Raw genomic sequence first — 23,600 nt, forward strand, 5'->3', positions numbered from 1 at the left:
GGATGTTGGAAATACACATTGCTGCTTCTACTATCAGAGTTTCTAATTCAGTAAGTCTGGGGTAGGGTTCGAGATTCAGCAGCTCTCCCAAGCTCCAGGTGATGATGATACAAGGCGCTAGATAATATTAAAGGCAAGAAAACAGACCTCCAACCAGTATCTCTCTTTAGTGTCATGAACTGAAATAATACATGTACTTTATCTTGATTTAACTGTCTTTGGCACATGTGCATCATAAGTATGTACAATTCTTATTTGTCCATTAAAATAAATGAATTAATTAATTCTTAAAATATTAATATCCTCAAAGCCACTAAAAATGTAACCTTAAAAAGGGTTAAAGTGTAAATCGTTGTGTATATTTTACCATAATAAAAAAGCCGTTTTCAAAATAGCCTATCTTTTCATAGTCTGAAACAAGTATGTATTTGGAGGTCATTATATGCAGGATAATTTTTAATGAGTTTAATGTTTTTGGTAACATTTTGTAATTTTCAGGTCAGGGGAAAAATTATTGAGGAGAAAGGTTTCTTTAATGCATAGTAAATTCATTATTTTTTGCAAATTGGGTTCTTTCATAATATGTAGTTCATTCTGCTGGCTACACAAAGGCAGCTTAAGAGATAGTTATCTACCCCTATAAATATTTGCAATTTATATGGAACTAATAATTAAATGAGTTTACAATAACAATAAACACAGCAAGCCTCTAACAGATTGCAATTAGTCTTTTAGATGATTTTGGAAATTAAAATAATTTTCAGTACTAAATGGGGCAAAGTCCAATAAGTTAGCTTGCTTTCTCCACAAAATTCAAATAACACTTAGAAATAAAATCTAATTTTTTAAAAATGTTGAGATACAAAATATGGAGTTGCTACTTTTCAAATTTTGGAGACATTACAAATACTTGATTCAGTTACCTCACCACCCCTTGATTATTTACACAACAGGAACATATTTACCACTTCTTAGGAGGGACAATGATTTTCACTGAGCTGATTGGCTAATAAGAGTACAAAGAGCAGAAAGGGCTTTGCACATGAACTTGTGTTTTTCTGCTTTTCCTCAAGTTGCTATTTTATTCTTTGTGTTTTTTTTTTTTTTTTTTAATCACGGGAACAATACGAACTAGAAAGATATGATATATTAACATATAGATATATATACAATTATAGAGCAGGCAAATTTAAGTTCCTTGCAATATTTTATATTTAATAGCATTTAATTGAAACTAGGTAATATCTGGGGAAAATTTTCATAAATGATGTAGAGAAGAATAAGTGGGCTGTAGGTACTCTATGCTCTTAAATGACATCTGATAAACATGACTTCTCTCTGATACAATTTTCTTGTAAATTATGACTTTGGGACAAGATGCCTTAGAAATTAGAGATTTATCAAAATTTAATTTGGTAATCAGATTTCCCCAAATGTATTTAACAGTTGCAGTCCAATTTTGCTTCCTTTTGGAATTCTTATTTGCCTCTTTTGGTTATTGTGTTAAATTCTCACAATTTTCATGTAATATTTACAAAAACAATAGACTGACACAATAGTAGTTCTTATAAATTCATTTAGCCAATAAGTCAGATGCAATATCAATGTCCAAAATTATAACATCCTAACAAAAAGTCACAACCAACCATATATTTTTATAGAAAGATCCTATTTGTTGAAAAAAATGATGTTTTTAGAAATAGGTTTAATATGAAATATTTAATTTGTATATGAAGAGGTATAAATATCTAATAAACAACAAAAATAAATTGACTTTTGGGAGGGAAAGACAGGCCATGTCTGTGACTAGAAATACTTTAATTTGAAGCAATCAACCGTCTCCCTATCAAACTGTATGTTCAAATAATTCTTACTAAAAGTCCCAACAGAAATTTCATAGACCTTGTTATGATATTGATGTTCATAGGAGGAGAAAATGGGAAAGCAAAATAAAAGTTACTGTTTTTTGTTTAAGCTTCCAAATATAAAGTTTCTAAAATTTTATCACTATATAATAGTTGTACATATTTTGGGGCTACATGTGATATTTTGATAACTGCACACAATGTATAATGATTAAATCAGAAAATTGGGATATCCATCATCTTAAACATTTATCTTTTCTTTGTAGTGGATGTATTACCAGAAAATAATGAAGAACATTCTTGATCAGATATAAAAACACACTAAAAAACTATGATAAAGTGTTGTATAGGTACACAATAATAACTAAACATGGGTAGTATTGGAACAAATTAATCAATGGAACAAAATAGTAGTTTAGAATCAGTTGTCTATGTATAGAATAAAATTTAATGATAAAAGTTTAATTTCCAATCAGAGCAACGTGTGATCCATTCAATATTTTCTAAATTTGGCTATTTTTTCCGATAAAAAAGATATATATTTATTTCATACAGTACAGAAAAACAAATTCCAGAATGGTTAAAGTATACTCGTATATAAATATACAAAATAAATTAAAATCAGCATAAGAAAAACCATATTAAAATGTGTACCTTATGCAGCCTGCCTTAGCAATAAGAGGCAAAAGAGAAGAAATGCAAGATAACGGTAAAGTTTGAAAGGCTCCGAAGATGAGGATGGACACTCCTAAAGAAACAAAATCACGACACTTTTTAAGTAGAAAGGGTAAGAGAGATTCGAATGTAACCCATTATCTCACTGTAAGAATATCCTGGTTTATGTTTTTAATTCTCACTTTTTGGGGGAATTACCAGGTAAATATTTACAGAACTTTGATCACAATGTGCTTGTCTTATGTAAACCTTATAGAGTGTTTGTAACTGTCCCTAAAATGCAGCTCAATAATAAGCTAGTCCTGGGAGACAACAAAATAGAAAATCTTCATAGCTGCCACAGCTGGTCCTTTCTCTGCCATACAAGAAGGAAAGTGACCCAAACACTGCAGAACATGAACATGTGAAGTATCTGGAACTTGGTTTCATTGAAGATCCTGGCAGGTTTATGGCCAGGAAAATCAAGGCAAATCTTACCAAGAACAAGAAAAAATAATCCATGACACATTCGACAGTAACAATACAGTCCTTTATTGATTTCAAGGATCAGGGGGCCAGGTTTAGAATTTTTGTCTAGGTCAATAAAAGAGAGAGGCATTGCCAGTCATGTTACTGAGTTATCACGTGACCTGAATCGGAAGACAGACAACAGATCCAGCTTCATATGACTCCAACCAAAGCTCAACCCTTTTTCTATGCTGTTTTGACACTGAAAACTAGAATAACAGAGAGTTTCAAGCAACATGGTATTCTTCTTTTTTCTTCCTTTAAAAACAAAATTATTTATCAGAAAATATAAATTGGTGTGTTATGAAGGCATATGATGAATAAAAAGAAAGAAAGTACATGATAAGTAAGAAAAAAATAGGCTATAACTGAGTCTGCTCCACAACCACTCTGTGAGTAGTTGGCGAATTTTTCTGGCTCTCTAATCCCACCCCCAGATTTCTGCACTTTTTGTTTTTCTTCTGGGACAGACTCTCACTCTGTTGCCCAGGGTGGAGTGCAATGACGCTATCTCACTGCAACATCCACCTCCTGGGTTCCAATGCTTCTCCTGCCTCAATAGCTGGGATTACAGGCAGCTACCACCACATCTGCAAATTTTTTGGTTTTTAGTGGAGACAGGGTTTCGCCATATTGGCTAGGCTGGTTTCGAACTCCTGACCTCAAGCGATCCACCTGCCTCGGCCTCCTAAGTGCTAGGATTACAGGCATGAGTCACCACACCCGGCCATGCACTTTGGGAGATCTTTCTCTTTACTTTGCTGTCCTGAACTACAGTTTTAAAGAGCATTTGCCTTCAACTACTTGCCGTCTCAGATTTTCTGCCCCATTCTAGAGCATGAAAACTGAAAGCGCAGAGTGTGTGGGACTCTGAGGTTCCCTTTTATTTCTTTTGCCCCATCCTCAGGCTTCAGTTGCTGTTTCAACATTTTATTTTGTTTTATATTTTTAAAATTATTATCTTGTACTTCTCTGCATTGCAAACTATTTTTAATTTCATGAAATACTCTTTTCACGTATATGCATGATGTGACCAAAAGAAGATAATTTGGCATTTTTAGCATAAATTGACTTTATGCTTCCATCCAAGCTATTGTTATTGTGAATACCATCATTTGTTCTTATTATTAATCATCTGAAACGTTTGTCACAAATCCAGGAAATATAATTTTGATCATGACTCTTTCTTCCTCCTATTTTTTTTACTTCAGTTTCTATAATCAATAGCTGTTTCATTCTGCCCTGATATAACTAAGCCTTTCGCTGAATGTCATAACAATTCCATTGATCAATAGTGGTTCTTATTGACTCTAAGTCAAATCTAAACCTGTTTGTCATTGTCCAGAAGACCCAATATAATCTGACCTGTGTTGATGCCTATCGCTCATCTCCAATCACTCTCCTCCTCGCTCATTCACCTTTGCTGGCCCTGACCTTCCTGGTGCTCCTTAAACACAGGGAACTTGTTCCCAGTTCCAGGTCTGTCTCCTTGATCTTCCACCAAGGCTTTCGCAGACGTTTTACCTTCACATTATTTGGAACTCCTCTCAAATGTTACTGTCTTACAGAGGAGTCCTCGGACAACCCTGTATAAAATAACCTTCTTGAAATTACATCTCTAACACTCACCTCACTTTATTCCATTTATAAAATGTATCCGTACCTGAAATTTTTTTTATTTACTCTGCTATCTTTCTTATTAGAATATAAGTTCTAAAAGAACCAGTAACTTGTCTTATTAATTTATTCTCTTCCCAGTTTCTGCTATGGTCTCTGGTACACTGAAGATGCTTAATAAATATTCTCATATTGTTAGAGCTCATTGTTGAGCCTAGGGTACTCAATGTCCTCAGTCTACGGGCTGAATAACCATAGACCTTGTTTATTGAATGAGCATCTAGGTTGTGTTAATATGAACCGAGTTTCATGCTGTTTGTTAACTGAAAGACTCTAGATGGGTTTCCTTTGTAAGATTCAATTATATTATTTACCAATAATCTTTTAAAGGTTGTATCAGATAATACAAGGAAATATTTAACCCAGTGACAAGTATATGCTGGTAATAGTCCTTCTATTAATATTAACTCTTATCATCTTCACTAAATTGTAAATTTTGTGAGGGCAGATACCATGGTTTTCTTGGTAACTTGATACCTCAGTGCCTATCCCATGTTAGTTTTAATAAGTATTTTTAATGAATAAAAAATGAACTAATGATTGAAACAGAAGGCTTACATATGTATGTAGGTAGGTATAAAGATATGCATATATATTTGTACATATTATACTACTGTGTATATCCTCTAATAGAGATACATAGCATATAATATATGCTATACATATACATAATATTGTGTATAATCTATAAAATAATGATGGTGGTTATCAGTGTTTTGACATGTTATGTTGGTATTAAAGTCAATTTACAGGCTGGGTGCAGTGACTCACACCTGTAATCTCAGCAGTCTGGGGGGCTGAGGACAGTGGATCATATGAGGTCAGGAGTTCAAGACCAGCCTGGCCAACATGGTGAAACCCCATCTTTACTAAAAATACAAAAATTAGCTGGGCGTGGTGATGCACGCCTGTAATGCCAGCTACTCAGGAGGCTGAGGTACGAGAATTGCTTGAACCTGGGATGTGGAGTTTGCAGTGAGCTGAGATCGTGCCACTGCACTCCAGCCTGGGCAACAGAGTGAGACTCTGTCTCAAAAAAATAAAAAATAAAACAAAAAAGTCAATTTACCATATTTTACAAGATAGCTATAGGTATTTTATTGCTTTAGACCTCATTAAATATTGGGTCTCTAATGTGCTATAATTTCTTTGCCTCACAAGGATATATGAGAATTCAGAAGTGAACATTTCAGTAGATAAATTGAGTCATACTTTACATGGTAAAAATAATGTAACTGCAAAATTAGAAGCTTGTTATGGTGTTATGTTTATAATCTTCCTACCAAAAGAGAGACTATATGTGGCAATGAGGAAATTCTAGGGTTTTGAAGGAGACCATAGCAGATTCAGTCTGTAAAGAAACTGCAAAACTCTTCACCCAAAGCAGGTGCAGGTGAGTGACAGAGACACATCTCTGGCACTGACACTCTTGTGTGCTGCTTGGGTGAGGCCACATTTACAAGCACAATGTCTTCTGAAATTGCCATTTCAATGGAGGTATTACCTACGGGTCCTCTTAAAAAACCTGACTCCTTTTTTCCTTTTTCTTTTGCTGACTTAGATGAATTCACATCTTCTAAAATTACTCTAAACTTGCTCTTGATTACCAATAGTTTATCTGAACCAGAATCAATCTAGTTTTGATGTGATGTGAAACGATCAATAACACCTTTGAAGTTTTCATTTCAGTATAAAAGGACCTCATTTTCTGTCTTTTCTTATTTTTGCCAAGGGGGAAAAAATAGGTGGTGAAAAGATATTAGGACATGCAATACATTGAGTGATAATTCTGATTAAAATGATTTTAAAATAATCATTTAATGTATTAGATGAAGACAGTTTTGGAATTTGACATTTCTTCCCTACACATTAATTTCAGAAGACAAAGAAATAGTGTTGCACATATTTCAGTAAGTAAAGACCATTTTGTTAATATTTCTTTAAAAATTATTACTAAAAATCACAAAAGAATCAAAAATTGTATACAAAAGTTTAATTTCTCAGGGTTATCAAATACTCTATTAAAATGGTAATTTATGAAGATATTAGATAATCTACCACTTATTTATAAATACATGGTACCAACTAACTTAAAATGGATTTTTACCAATAAGCATTTTGTGGAGTGCATTTCAAATTGTAAATTAAATTTATCTGTGTAGCCGAATAGAAAATATTTGCTTTAAAATTTGGAAAATTATACGCATGACACTGAAAAATGGAGCAATATACTTCTTTAAAAAATTATTTGAAGCCATCAGAAATAAGTACGGGTATACCTAGTTCTATCATGCCTGTCTTTATTGGGCTTCACAGATACTGTGCTTTTTTATAAATTAAAGATCTGTGGCAAAACAACAGAGCAAATATATCAGTGCCAGTTTTTCCAACAGCATGTGGTCATTTTGGTAATTTTCACAATATTTCAAACTTTTTCACTATATCTATGATGATGGTCTTTGATTAGTGACCTTTGATGTTACTATTCTGATTATTTGGGGGCACCATGAACTGCACCGATATAATCAGGAATTTTGTGTGCTCTGACAGCTCTGAAGCTGTGATGGTTCTTCAGATTTGAGTCTTTTTCAAATTGAAGCAAAGCAGCTAGGACTTGATAGCAGCACATCAGCCAAACAATGACTGAAGGCCACCTTGGGAAGGAATGAAACATTGTTTGAGTCAGTTTCCTGTGGCTAAGGTTAATTTCTGTTTAGGGATGCAACTGAGAGCTTTTGGCAGCTGATATTAATAACAGAAGGCGGCTGGGCGTGGTGGCTCACGCCTGTAATCCCACCGCTTTGGGAGTCAGAGACGGGCTGATCATGAGGTCGGGAGATCGAGACCCTCCTAGCCAACATGGTGAAACCCCATCTCTACTAAAAATACAAAAAAATTAGCCGGGTGTGGTGGCGGGCGGCTGTAGTCCCAGCTACTCAGGAGGCTGAGGCAGGAGAATCGCTTGAACTACGGAGGCGGAGGCAACAGTGAGCCAAGATCGCGCCACTGCACTCCAGCCTGGGTGACAGGCCAAGACTCTATCTCAAAAAAATAAAAATAAAAATAAAAAGTAATAGAAGGGGTGTGGATGTCTCAGCCCTGAAGAGGATTATCTGGGCAGAAAACCAGAGTACCCACTATAGTCCATCCCTTGCATCATTCATAGTCACATGTATCTTTTAATATTTGTCCTAAACTGGGCTACTGTAGGTTTCCTTTTTATGTTTTCTGGAAGGGACTAAAGGCTATGCTGCTGCAGTTGATCTTGAAGCCATTTTTGATACTCATCACCTGCCTTGTCACCTAACTTCAAGTTTTCACTTGCCCTGAGTTAGCAGCTGTGCTCATGTAGATGGTATATGACTATTGAGGTAACCCAAGCCCTCATCACTAAAGGGTTTAAGGCCTTTCCTAGAAAACTTTAAGAAGAGTCTTATTGTATCCAATGGTAGAAACATTCTCCCTCTGGAGACCAGAAATCCCTACTTTAAAAAGAACAAATTCCCCATGTGTGCCACTTGATCAATGTTAAGTGGTCACTCATTTCCTCCCCCTCCCCTTTTATTTCTCGATGCATGTATTCTGCATATTCAGAACAGATAATCATCTACAGGTCCATAATTAAGGGTATACAGTTAGACCTGGAAGATGCCCAATCATCACAAGTTGTCCTTAAGATGGCATCTCAGCTTCATTTTTAAGAGGGCATTTCAGGGGCTGGGCACGGTGGCTCATGCCTGTAATCCTAGCACTTTGGGAGGCCGAGGCGGGCACATCACCTGAGTTCAGGAGTTCGAGACCAGCCTGACCAACATGAAGAAACTCTGCCTCTACTAAAAGTACAAAGTTAGCCAGGTGTGGTGCATGTCTGTAATCCAAGCTACTCAAGAGGCTGAGGCAGGGGAATTGCTTGAACCCAGGAGGCAGAGGTTGCAATGAGCCAAGATTGTGCCATTGCACTCCAGCCTGGGGCAACAAGAGTGAAACTCCTCAAAAAAAAAAAAAAAAAAGGGCATTTCAGTGTTCCAACAGAGAAGTGGCTACTTTGTGATATGAAATATGACCGGATCAAGTACTCCATGATTATCTACCTACCTAAAACTCCTTCTCCCTTCTCCTTGCTATTGAATGGATCCCTTAATTTTAGACGATGTTATGTGGAATCCTGGGTTATTGAGCAAAACTCTCTGTAATTCCTCAGTTAGTAGTACTAAGCAAGTTGCTACAGGTAGGAAAGAAAAACCTATATCTAGAATACAAGTTGTTTCCAATAAAAATAATAAACGATCATTTCCAGCAGTAAAAGGATTTAGTGTAATCAACTGGCTAGTGAGTAGATAGTTCGTGTCAAAGATGAACATTCATTTTAGGGACTAAGGGTTGGTCTCTGTGGATAGCTGGTTGAATATTCAGGAGTAGCAATAACTACATCAGTCTTGGTGAGTAAACACAGGTTATTATGTCTTCATCGATGACATAATTATTACTTCATTCACTCACCCATTATGGAGCATGGGGTGGCAGATGATAGAGGTTGGCTGATGTCAAATAAATAAGTCATCCTGACATCCTGACTAATTTTTTAGTGTTTTCTTCTGGTTAATCATTTCAGGTGTCTATAAAATAAAATGAGTTAAAAAGATATTCACACTTCATGAATATTTTTCATTATTCCATCTAATATGACTTCTCCTCTTACTTTATTTTCCTGGGTATTTCTAATGTTTAATTCTCCCAAGGTCTATGGCCAACTGGTCAGGCCACTATTTATTACCAGTCAGTGTATTTATATACTTACCATGTGCCTGTTGTCTTTTCCTACATATTGGATGACCAAATGCACTGCTCATCACAGCACCTTGGGAGTCCATCATCCCACAGCAGTCTCCCAAGTTCTCCCAAGTGAGGGCTATAGTACAACCTCATTCATTTGTGGATTACACACACTTATTGAGCTTATGGATTACACACATTTATTTATGGATTACGCACACTTATTGACTCATCTTTGTGCCAAGCTAGATTTTTTTACATCCTTCATCATCTGGTCATAAAACACCTCCTATAAAGCCATGGAAATGAGCAGTGGTAGAGGCACTAGTGAAGCAGTGATGGTGACGTGTGGGGTTCCTACTACAGATGATACCTAGGCCCCATGGTTCTGCTTGTGTCTGACACCAGATATAACACTTCTACCAAATCCTGAATTGCACCTCACCCATTCGATCTATGCCTTTGTGGTTCTAACAGAACTAGTTCATATGGTATTCTCCACTGCAGAGTAGTCTCGTGATCCATTGTTAGGTGCTCCATCTGAACTTGGGCCCACATTCTAGGAGCTGGTTTTCAAATGTTGTATCCTTTTCTGATGCAGATGTCATGGCCTTGAACCCTAAGGGACTACATTTTGATTTAAGGCTACTTCATAAATTCCACTTATCACCTTTCAAACCATAGAACATTCTAGTAATACAAAGTTTAGAAGATCAAGAGACAGGGCTACTTGTACTGCAACCTGGACTGGACTTTCCTACTCTAGGCCTCACACACAGTTAGGGGCCAGGATTTCTCATGCTATGTGGTAAATGGTTTTTTAACTTTATTCACAACTCTAGAACATGATGCCTTTAGAACTTGAAGAGTTATACAAAGTAATATAGATCTAAGACTGTACTATATAGACCATATTATATAGCTGACTTTTCTTCACTGGGAAATGAGAAACATACACATTTATTCCCTATTTTAGGTAGGACATCATGCCCAGCATGCTCATTTGTTTGTGTATTTTATATTTGCTTTGGCATTGCAACAGCTGAATTGAGTAGTTGTAATAGGGAACTTATGTATTGCAAGGGCTAAAATGTTTACTATCTGGCTCATATAAAAATGTTTGTCAGTCTCTTCCTCTTCCCAAGATCACTAGATCTTTTAAAACCTCACCAATATGTTGGGTCACCAGATCTTTTGAGTGCTCATCTTCTTCTGTATTAATTATCTGTTGCTTAGTGACAGTATTTGCACAAATTTGACAGCTTAAAACACGCATGTATTATTTTACTGGGAGTTAGGTGTCTGGGCATGACATAGATGTCTGCTTTATTAAGACTATAATTGGTCTGTTGGCTGGAAATGTAGTCTCATCTAAGGCTTAGGGTCCTCTTCTGAGCTCATGTGGTTGTTGAGAATATTCAAGATTTTGAAGGTTGTGATACCAAGAGCTCTGCTTTCTCTCTGGCTGTTAACCAGATGCTTCCTTCAGTTCCTGCATGGGGTCTCTCCATAAAAAGCTAACAACCTGACAAATTTCTTCTTCAAATTCAGCAAGGGAAAGAAAAAAGTCTTTAGCAAGTGAGTTCCAAAAATTTATGTAACATAGTCTTGTACGTGTAATCATTGACAACCTGTCACCTTTGCCATGTTCTACTTATTAGTAGCAAATCTCAGACCTGCTCAGGCTCAAAGGGAAGTGATTACAAAGAAGCAAAAATACCATCAGGTAGGGATCCCAGGGGCCACCTTAAGGGCTAGTCCACCATCCATACATTCTAGAGCCAATGTTTCTTACTAAGTTCTCCAACATTTTGTTACCTCTGGCCTATCTGGTTTAATTAACATTGTGTCATCAATATAGTGAACTATTGTAATGCTCTCTGGACTGTTCAGAAAGTCTAGATACTCTTGGACTAAATTATAACAATGAGTGAGAATGTAGCCGTGGAACAATATAATAAATTTATCCTCTTGTCAATTTCACCTTACTGAGAACAATTTCTGTTGCTCTTTTCTGATAGTGATAAAAATGTATCCTTTCATAAGATCATTATACTTATAGAAGGTGCTAGAAACCATGCTCTCTTCTGCCCTGCCATGTCTGATACAGCAGTTTCATGAGAGGCTACTACTTGATTATTTGTAGTAGTCCCCTGTTAAACACTGTGTTCCACCTACTTTTAGTAGCATCAGATTGGTGAATTAAATCAAAATCTGACAGAAAGCACAACCCTAATTGTTGAAGACTTCAGTGGTGCCATTAATCTCCACCATTTTCACCCATCCCTGGGAGAAATGTTTTTTATTTACTCTGTGGGGTTGTGTGAAGTTTCAGAAATTTCCAACTGGCATTCCCACTAATATAGCTTGATTTGCTTTGCATTTGTGTCCCTGCCAAAATCTCATGTCAAATTGTAATCCCGTGTTGGAGGAGGGGCTTGGTGGGAGGTGATTGGATCATGAGGACAGTTTTCTTCCTTGCTGTTCTTGTGATTGTGAGTGAGTTCTTATGAGATCTGGTTGTTTGAAAGTGTGTAGCACCTCCCCCTTCTCTGACCTCCTCCTGCTCCAGCCATGTAAAATGTGACTCCTGCTGCTTTGCCTTCTGCCATGAGTTTCCTGAGGCCTCCTCACCCATGCTTCCTCTATGGCCTGTAAACTGTGAGCCAATTAAACCTCTTTTCCTTATAAAATGCCCAGTCTCAGGTAGTTATTTATAGCTATGTGAAATTGGACTAATATAGAAAATTGGTACTGGGAGTGGGACATTGCATTAAAGGTATCTGAAAATGTGGAAACAGCTTTGGACCTGGTTAATGGGCAGAGGTTGAAACAGTTTGGAGGGATCAGAGGAAGACAGGGAGATGAGGGAAAACTTGGAACTTCCTAGACGCTTGTTAAATTGTGATGAAAATGCTGCTGGTGATATGGACAATGAAGTCCTGACTGAGGAGGGCTTGGAGATGAGGAACCTGCTGGACACTGGAGCAAAGGTTGCTTTTCTTAGGCATGAGAAAAATGACCTGAAACTGGAACTTTTATTTAAAAGGGAAACACAGTATAAAAGTTTGGAAAATGTGCAGCCCGACCATGCAGTAGAAAAAAACAAACACATTTTGTGGGAAGGAATTCAATTCAGCTGCAGAAATTTGCATAAGTAAAAAGGAGCGGAATGTTAATAGCCAAGACAATAGGGAAAATTCCTAGAAGGTATTTCAGAGACATTTGCAACAGCCTCTCTTATCACAGGCCTGGAGGCCTAGAAGGGAAGAATGGTTTTGTGACCCAGGCCCAGGGCCCTACTCCACTGTGTAGCCTTGGGATATGCCCTGCATTCATCACGGCCTTCATAGCTCCAGTCATGGCTAAAAGGGCCTAAGGTACAGCTCAGGCTTTTGCTTCAGAGGGTGCAAGCCATTAGTCTTTGGGGGCTTCCACGTGGTATTAAGCCTGTCAGTGTGCAGAGTGTGAGAGTTGAGCCTTGGAAGCCTCTCCGTTGATTTCAGAAGATGTATGGAAATACCTGGATGTCTAGGCAACAGTCTGCTATAACGATAGAGCCCTCATGGGGAACCTATATGAGGGTAGTGTGGAGAGGAAATGTGGGGTTGGAGCCCTTACACAGAGTTCCCACTGGGGCTTTACCTAGTGAAGCTGTGAGAAGACAGCCACCATCCTCCAGACCCCCAGAATAGTAGATCCACCAACAGCTTGCATTGTGCACCTGGAAAAGCTGCAGGCACTCAATGCCAGCCCATGAGGGCCACTTCAGAGCTATATCCTACAGAGTCACAGGGGTGGAGCTGCTCTTAGGAGCCCACTCCTTGCATTGGTGTGGCCTGGATATGAGACATGGAGTCAAATGAGATTATTTTGGAGTTTTAAGACTTAATGACTGCCCCGCTGGGTTCTGGACTTTCATGGGGCCTGTACCTTCTCGACCAATTTCTCCCTTTTGGAATGTGAGTGTTTATAACCAATGCCTGTACATCCACTGTATCTTGGAAGTTCACTAACTTGTTTTTAATTTTACAGGCTTATAGGCAGAAGGGATTTGTCTTAACTCAGATGAGACTTTGGACTGTGGACTTTTGAGTAAATGCTGGGATGAGTTAAGACTTTTGAGGACTGTTTGGAAGGCATGATTGTATTTTGAAATGTGAGAAGGACAGGAGATTTTGGAGGGACCACAGTAGAATTATATGTTTTGGATTTGTGTCGCTGCCCAAATCTCATGTCGAGTTGTAATCGCCAGTGTTGGAGAAGGGATCTGATGGGAGGTGACTGGATCATGGGGGTGGATTTCCTCCCTTGCTGTTCTCGTGAGAGTGAGTGAGTTCTCAGGCGATCTGGCTGTTTAAAAATGTGTAGCCCCTCCCCTTTTTCACTCTTCCTCCTGATCTGGCCATATAACAGGTGACTTCTTCCTCTTTGTTTTCCACCATGATTGTAAGTTTTCTGAGGCCTCTTCACCATGCTTCCTATACAGCCTGCAGAACTGTGAGCCAATTAAATGATCCAGTCTCAGGTAGTTCTTTATAGTAATGCGAGAATGGACTAATACCCTTACTGGTCAAGATCCTGATATGAGTAATCTTTTATATTCCAACTTAATCCATTTCTATTATAATTCAGAGAACAGGGCCCTGAATAGTAGGCGGTTTTGTAGATAAAAGGAACCCACTATGATCTGAACCTCATCCTCATTTGTACTCAGTATAGGAAAGGGGACATGGTAGTATTTTGTGTCTCTTGATGTGAATGTCAATTTGTCCCCAAATCCTCTAAAGATCTGGGTGTTTTCCTTTCCCAATTTATGTTTGAGCAAGTAATGGTTCATGGATACTCCTGAGAAATTAGGGGAATTGCTATAGAACATTCTAGCCTTGTGGATTGCAAGTTCCTTCCTCATAGAGACCAAGCTTTGCCTTTTCCCAGTGTGTTCTGCATTGAAAAGTGGCATAAGTCTACAAACTGGGCAAAAACCTGTAACTTTATTTTCTGACTCTCTCGAGCTTTCTGATTATTAGTACTAGATTGCTATGGCTGCCTGAACCAATTACCATAAGCTCAGTAACTTAAAACAAGACGAATTTCTTTTCTTAGAGTTCTGGAAGCTGGAAGTCTGAAGTCAGTTTAATTAGGTTGAAGCCAAGCTATGTGCTGGAGCAGCTTACCCGGGAGGCCCTAGAAGAGAATCTCCTTCCTTGCCTTTTCGAGCTTCTGGAGTTGTATTCCTTGCATTCTGAGGCTCATTAACCTGCCTCCATTTTCAAAGCTCTCTGCGTGGGTCACCACACCTTCTTTCTTCTGTAACTGTATCTTGCTTTACCTCTCTGTTCTCTTTGGGGGTTATTACTAATTCCGTTTTCTCCACTACCCAATCTCGATATCCTTTTTATATTGTTTTATTGGCTGCCCATGTATCTTGTTTTGAGGAACACTGTGTTGTATTAGACGTCTCCATAGCTGCATATGAATGAGAATCTCCTGAATGCTACCTTATTCTTGTCATCCACATATCTGCACTCACCTAATTTCTGCTGGTTTTCGCCAATATTCAGTTTCTATTATTTAGGGATCTTATTCCCTATTGACATGAGGGAGTTCAGTTATGTAATAACATTTTCTACTGTCAGTTCTATACAAAGCACTTTTGAACTTCCCAATAACTTTGTTTCCCTCCACACCGATAATCTTTTACTGCTTTGATAAGCAGAACTTCCACTGAGTCTTACTCTGATACGTAGTCAACAAATTTCTGAACTTTCTCCTCTGAATTTTTTAATCTGTCTTCAGTGCCATGATACTCATGGCATTCTGCTTCAACTAGTGTGCGCCATTAATTTTCCAAGTTTTCAAGGGCTATCCTAGGAGCCCATGAGTACTTTTACCCAGGGTATTTACTAATATGTTAAATCTTTTGTCAAAGGATTATTTTCCCATATTGATAAAAACTATTTTTAATTCAACTTTATGTTATAATCTAATTATCTAGCACCACAGAATTCAGTCCAAAAACACTCTTCTATCTCATGTGTATATCTAGATAGATAGATAGATAGATAGATAGATAGATAGATAGATGCCACATCCTCAAGTTCCTCCAGGGGATAATCCCTGTTCTTCCTCACTAGGCCCAACATATCCCCTATTCATTATTGGTTGGTGATTGGTCAGACGGTCATTAGGAAATTTTGAGGGCAGATCTTGAAGAGAGTTATAATTATTTACTAAGATATATGGCCATTGAAGGAATCAATTAAATCTCAGTTTTAAAAAGGGCACTATCTGAAATAATTAAAATATAAGCATTTAAGAAAGCAAAAAGAAATGAAATCAGTCCAAAATAATGTATAGGGGCTTGTGGGTCTGTAAGGTATTGTGTGTGCATGAACCTTATGTATGTATATGTGTGTGTGTATAATGTGCTAATTTGGGATGTTTTGTTTTAGTCTAAAAAAAAGATTCTATTTATTTTATAAATAAAAGAGAAAAACTTTGAAAAAAGGTAACTTATGGAATAGTACTTAGTGATAAAAAGGAATGGACTATTGACATGTGCAACAACTTAGGTAATTTTTATGGGCATTAGCTAATTTAAAAAAGGTCAGTCTGGGCCAGGTGTGGTGGCCCACACCTGTAATCCCAGTACTTTGGGAGGCCAAGGTGGGTGGATCACGAGGTCCAGAGATCAAGACCATCCTGGCCAACATGGTGAAACCCCATCTCTACTGAAAATACAAAAATTAGCGGGGTGTGGTGGCACTGGTCTGTAGTCCCAGCTTCTCAGGAGGCTGAGTCAGGAGAATCGCTTGAACCCAGGAGGCAGAGGCTGCAGTAAGCTGAGATTGTGCTACTGTATTCCTGCAGCAGAGGAAGACTCCGTCTCAAAAAATAAAATAAAATAAATGCAAAAAAGGATTAGTGATTGTTAGGGATCAGGAAGTATGTTTGTTGAGGTTCCCCAGAGAAACAAAACCAATGGGTTCTAGATCTAGCTAGATAAGAGATTTACTTTAAGGAATTGGCTCACATAATTATGGAGGCTGAGAAGTCCAATATCTGCAGTTGGTAAGTTGAAAGCCCAGTGAGGCTTAGGGTATAGTTTCAGTCTGAATCTGAATCCAAAGACAGGAGAAAGCTTGCATTCAGTTTAAAGATAGTCATGCAGAGAAAGAATTCTTTCTTACTCAGGCTGTTAATGCCCAGTGGATTGAATAAGGTCCATCAACATTGGGGGTGGAAATACGTTTTTATCAATTTACTGACTCACATATTAATTTCATCCAGAAACCCCTCCACAGACACAACTAGAAATGATGTTTTACCAGATGCTTGGACAACCTAAAGCCCAGTGAAATTGACACATAAAATTAACTATCACATGGGTGAAGTGAAGGGAGGGAGAGGAGTGTGAGTATAAAGAGAAAACACGTAAGAGCAAGCTTTGTTGTGGTGGAGTAGTACTGTATCTTGATTGATATGGTCATTACACAAAACTATGCATGTGAAAAAGTGGCATCATATGCTACAAACACTGATATCGAGGCTCATTTCCTAACTTAAATATTGGACTATAGTTGGGTATCCATTGGAAGAAACTGAATGAAAGCTACCCAAGAGCTCTCTGCACGATTTTAGGAATATCTTGTAAATCAATATTTTTTTAATTAAAAATAAAACCTACACATTTTTGCTTAAAGCATTAATTTTTTCAAGCATTGAGAATAAACAGATTATTCATAAATTAATACTCAAGATGCAATCTAATAAGGGTATATGCAGTATTTTTCATGATAATCATCCTAATTACCAAAATTATTAAAAGTTGTTTAGCCCAGTATTAAAACATTATTAATGACTTGAAGAAATGTACGTAGTTCCTCCAAAATGCGTTTTCATTTAGTTTGAATTTCCGAGTGTGTCTTATATTTTTTAACCCACAGAGATTAAAGATAATTTCCTCTCTGGGATGATTCAATATACCTTGACACCAAATAGAAACATATAACTTGTCTGCCCGAACTCATATCTATTTATTGTTTTTGTGACATATAAGACATTGTGATCTCGGAAGATGATTTCATGTCAGCCAATTTATTCTAGGTTTCTATTGTTCCCTTATTTACATCCGAGTTCCTTGCCAATGACTAAAATCCACACATAGCCCACAAAATAACAAACAAACAGGATGAGGAATTTAAAACTAAATTGCCTGCCTAAAACGTGTAACACAGTAGGAAATTAACAACAACAACAACAAACAACATTAAAACAATGCAGTTATAAATGTCCTATCGAAGTAAAGGAGGTCTTTTATCTTTAGCTGATGATGTTTGCTGACCTGGCAGCCTTTTTGATGTGAGTCCAGGTCAACAGTTTTATTTATTGACTCTAATTCTTCTTTACACTCAAGACAAATATCACAAGGCAAAGCAGAACAAAAACCAATGCCACAGGTGAAATAAGATCTAAAGTTTCAGGTTTATTGTTTGTTTGTTTGTTTTTCAAAACTGTTTCCTCCCATTATGATCTTAATCCATGTGAAGATGTAATTTCTGATTAATGTATTAGTGAGAAAATCAGACAAGCTGATCTATAGAAAAAGTGGATTTTACAATTATTGTAACAGAAACATTCCTGCAAGAACAGGATTTTCTGGGTTGCGCGTTTTCTGGGAAATATTGGCAAGTGGAAGGAGGGCTTGGGGAACAAATGGCTTTTTGAGTTTCAGTTTCTTCTGCCTAATTTTGACGTCTTCTTAAAAGATGTTCAGAAGCCACCATTGTCCTTATAAACCAGGTAATTTAGAACACAGCTTGGGTGATCTCCCTGTATGATGGCTGTATGGCCCTGACTTCTATAAGGTCCTGTCCGTGATATTCATGTGGAATCCCAGGAACGAGTATATGTTCAAGAAATTCACCCTAAGTAGTTGCTTGTCATCTCTTGCTTGATACTTCTACTCTGATACTCGCTTTTACTCTTTTGAAATCATCTCCTCAGTCACTGTCCCTGTGCATATATCATCCTATCACAAGCAAAGTCATACCTGAATCCTCCTCTTTTAACACTCCTGCACCTGAGTGCACACCACACACACACACACACACACACTCAGCTTCCCAAAGCAAAGCCAAGATAGGACTGTAGTATGAAAAGCAAAATTAAACATAAAAATAATCTACCAAAAATGGTAATATTAGAATAAAATTATAATAAAAAAAATAGAAACATGCAAAACAATGGATTCCGAGGATTCCCTGTTCCTCCTTCACCAGGATTCCTTACTGTCTTTGCTCCATTTTTCCCTACACTCCCTCCAGTCGCCCCCTATTCCCCAAGGGTCAGCTTTCACTCTTCAGGAGTCCAGTTCAACTGTTCTGTCCCTCTTTGGAGTACAGGCTCCATCCCTTGGATTCAGAAAGAGAAATGAGTTCTCCCTTAACCCAGATTAAAGCCCACTGTCTTGGTTTGACTCTGAATGACTGATTTTTAGAAACACCACTTCCTTCAGAGGGCATTACTATTCTCTGTTTTTTGTTGCTTAGGGGCACATTAGATAATCACGATACAAGACATAGCTTTCTCAGGCACCAGTTAAAGCTTACCTGAAAATTACAGTGCCTGCTCACCACCTAAGCTCACCAAAGCGATTCATCTCTTAAATGAAGAAGGGGTCTGTCTAGACATGAACTTCAACTTTCAGCCCGAAGGTGCATACAACCAATGTTTTATTTGTGTTTACATTTTATATTTCAACAGCTACAAAATATAAAGACAAAAATCTGCCTCTAACAACAAAAATACATGCTGATAACTTAAAAATAATTTCTTCCTGCTATATAAATGGGCTTGAAACTAAGCTGTGTTTCTAAAGGATACATGTTAGTAGCTGTTCAGCCACTATATAGCCTGTCTTAATGATATTCTACTTTTAAAAAGTTGTATCAGCTATGAAGTTGCCTAAAGTCAGTGATGCCCTTACTTCTTCATTTTCACGTTTAGTTTTTATTTTTATATACATCTCTGGGGATTATACAGATGGTAGCTAAATTTTGAAATGGCATTTTATATTACTATATATATTTAAATATATATATTCTCTATCAATTTCATCATGTATTTAAAATACATATTTATATATATTTATATCATATATAAAAATATTTATATGTATATATTGAGGCAGAGTATCACACTGTTGCCCAGGCTGGAGTGCATTGGCACAATCTCGGTCACTGCAACCTCCGCCTCCCCGATTCAAGCTATTCTCCTGCCTCAGCCTCCCAAGTAGCTGGGATTACAGACACATGCCAACATCCCCAGCTGATTTTTTGTATTTTTTTAGTAGAGATGGAGTTTCACCATGTTAGCCAGGATGGTCTCAATCTCCTGACCTTGTGATCTGCCCACCTCAGCCTCCCAAAGTGCTGGGATACCAGCGTGAGCCACTGCGCCTGACAAAGAAAATTTATTTTTGCAGGTATGAAGATTAAAATAAAAAGAAAACTATTTGCATATATTCTTTGGAGACATCAAGCAATCAACTAGCAAGTGTTGCTGAGAAGAATTCACTTTCCAGGCCTTGCCCTAGGCTATGTGCTCTATGTGAAATACCATTTGAATTGGAGAAGCTTCTGGTATCAGAGAATTTCAATCATAATTTTGGAGATTGTCATATTCCTCACAAACCTGAATGTGAATTTCTAAAAATCTTGAATTTATTAGTATTCAAGAAGAAGATTAATTTTTTGAACATCTACTTCCTGAATGATACATATCCTGTAACAATTTCATGGTAAACAAGTGTTATTTTATTTGCTTCCTACAGTAGAAAATATAAATATGTCTTGTGTTTGATAAAATAGTTTTAAAGCTTTCTTGTGTCACATTAATCTTATTTATTTAATTACACTAGCTCATGCTGGCAGCATACTCATTGCATTAGTCAGGGCTCTCTTAGAGGGACAGAATTAATAGGATATATATAAACTCCCGTATAAATATATATGGGATGTTTTATTTTAGTCTAAGAAAAGATTTTGTTTATTTTATAAATAAAAGAGAAAGAAATTAAACTTTGTAAAAAGGCAACTTATGGAATAGTACTTAGTGATAAAAAGGAATGAACTATTGATATGCACAACAACTTGGATAATTTTTATAGGAATTAGCTAATTTAAAAGGGTCAGTCTTGGCCTAGTGTGGTAGCTCATGCCTGTAATCCCAGTATTTTGGGATGCTGAGGCAGGTGGATCATGAAGTCAAGACGTCGAGACCATCCTGGCCAACATGGTGAAACTCCATCTCTAGTAAAAATACAAAACTTAGCTAGGCGTGGTGGTGGTGTGTGTGTGTGTATACATATATATACACACACACACACACATACACATATATATACACACACACACCACCATATACATATATATACACATATATATACATATATGTATATGGGAGTTTATTAAGTATTACATGATCACAAGGCCCTCAACAGGCTGTCTGCAAGCTGAGGATGAAGGAGAGCCAGTCAGGGTCCCAAAACTGAAGAACTTGGAGTCGGTTGTTGGAGATCAGGAAGCATCCACAACAGCAGAAAGATGTAGGCTGGGAGGCTAGGCCTGTCTCTCTTTTTCACATTTTTCTGCCTGCTCCATATTTGCTGGAAGCTGATTAGACTGTGCTTACTAGATTAAGGGTGGATCTGCCTTCCCCAGCCCACTGACTCAAAGGTTAATCTCTTTTTGCAACACCCACACCCAGGAATAATACTTTGTATCCTTCGATCCCATCAAGTTAACACTCACTATTAACCATCACACTCAGTTTAGTTCCTTTATTGTATTTTAGTAGACTACAAAATCATACTCAATTATTTATTTCATATTCTAATCAGGTTTGATCTGACCATTTCCACCAAACTGGAGTCACTGTAAATTGTTTTTCCTCTGGGTTTGTTACAGTTACATGTTTGCCTTTGGCATGTTTTACTTGGAGGAATAACTGTTCTCTATCTTCAGAAAATAATGTATGAGAGTGACCCTGCATCATGGCCTGTCCTGTGAGAGTCATTCAAGAAAAATTGCTGTTGAAAGCAATGTGCTGAACCACTACTAATTATTGCTCAGGTAAATCTTTCTTTTTAGTAGCAAAGTGCCACTTGGTAGTGGTGTAACAGTACACATTTCTGCAGAACTATGGTTTGGATTGTAACTTTCACAAAATGGTCCCTTTGAGGTCTCACACCATGTTTTGAAAACATTTTTTAAGAGATCATGGAAATATAACATTAAATATACTCATGGATCGCGTAGAAATGTTGAAAACTCATAGACTATTTTATAGTGCTTTACCAGGGCCTTTTAAATGTTACTTTTCAAAATCAGTTTTATTTGAACTTTGAGAAATGTGACTTCATCTCAACAACACTCAGATCAAGGGACCACACTTTTAATAACATTGTAACTGGTAATTGGACTGGAATTGTTTTTACAGTTGTGGCCTCTTAATTCTGAGAGTTAATATTCTTCTGAACAAATTATTTTCTCTTTTTCTGTTTCCCTTTTTTTTTTTTTTTTTTTCGAGACGGAGTCTGGCTGTGTCGCCCAGGCTGGGGTGCAGTGGCCAGATGTCAGCTCACTGCAAATTCCGCCTCCCGGGTTCCCGCCATTCTCCTGCCTCAGCCTCCCAAGTAGCTGGGACTACAGGTGCCGCCACCTCGCCCGGCTAGTTTTTTGTATTTTTTAGTAGAGACGGGGTTTCGCGGTGTTAGCCAGGATGGTCTTGATCTCCTGACCTCGTGATCTGCCCGTCTCGGCCTCCCAAAGTGCTGGGATTACAGGCTTGAGCCACTGCGCCCAGCCTCTGTTTTCCTTTTAAATTGCAGTGTTTTAATATTAATATATAGGTGTAAAGACTTTTATATATTTCAATTGTATGGTAGGATGGCATACAATTTAAATAGATAAAAGAATGGCATGAAGTGGAGATATTTAGGAATTGTGATATTAGTCAAATTTTCTGGTTAACTACAACTCAGTACTGATCTTCTCGTTTGCCTTGATTAATTTCATCTGTGCCTCCAATAGCCTCTAGCTTTCTGTTCAACTATTTCTTACATTATTACACACTGGGCCAGGACACAATAGCAGAAACCTCCATGCATCTGGAGAAAGAAAAAGAAGCAAACATAGGTTGAAACTCCAGGATAGCACACATACAGCTTCTTTGCTCAATATCTGATTTAGAATTGTGATATGTATATCTTGACTTCTGAAAAGAGGCAGAGGTTGTGGCTGCTAGTAGATACGTAAACTACTTTCAAGGTAGCTACTTTCTAGAGTGGCTAGAATGGTGTGAAATGGAGATGCTTAGAAATTGGGATATTAATTAAATTTTCTGGTTAACTTTCTGTTAATGTTTTCTTTTAAATCGAGTTGAAAGGATGGTAGAACATTTAAGTCCAAACCTGTAACTAGCAAGCATATTTTACAAAAGACAGTTACTTTTATTTTCTTTATTGAGTGACCAACCATGGCTTCATATTGATTTTTACCGTAAGCACCATATATTCATGGAAAGGAGAGACTGAAGTTACATGTGCACTAACCTCTGGTGTCTTAGTCTATTTGGGCTACTATAACAAAAATGCTGTAGACTGGTAATGAGAAGTGAAGTCAACTGGGCTTCTGGATTGAGTGGGGACTTGGAGAACTTTTCTGTCTAGCTAGAGGATTGTCAATACACCAATCAGTGCTCTGTGTCTTCCTAAAGGATTGTAAATGCACCAATCAGCACTTCGTAAAAATGCAGCAATCAGAGCTCTGAGTCTAGCTAAAGGTTTGTAAACGCACCAATCAGCACTCTGTAAAATGGACCAACCAGCTCTCTGTAAAAATGACCCAATCAGTAGGATGTGGGTGGGGCCAAATAAGGGAATAAAAGGTGGCCATCTTGAGCCTGCAGCGGCAACCCACTTCGGTTGCCTTCCATGTTGTGGAAGCTTTGTTCCTTTGCTCTTAACAATAAATCTTGCTGCTGCTCACTCTTTGGGTCCACACTACCTTTATAAGCTGTAACACTCACCACCAGGGT

The sequence above is a fragment of the Chlorocebus sabaeus genome, chromosome 2 (genome assembly GCF_047675955.1).
Source record: "Chlorocebus sabaeus isolate Y175 chromosome 2, mChlSab1.0.hap1, whole genome shotgun sequence".
Lineage (NCBI taxonomy): Eukaryota > Metazoa > Chordata > Mammalia > Primates > Cercopithecidae > Chlorocebus > Chlorocebus sabaeus.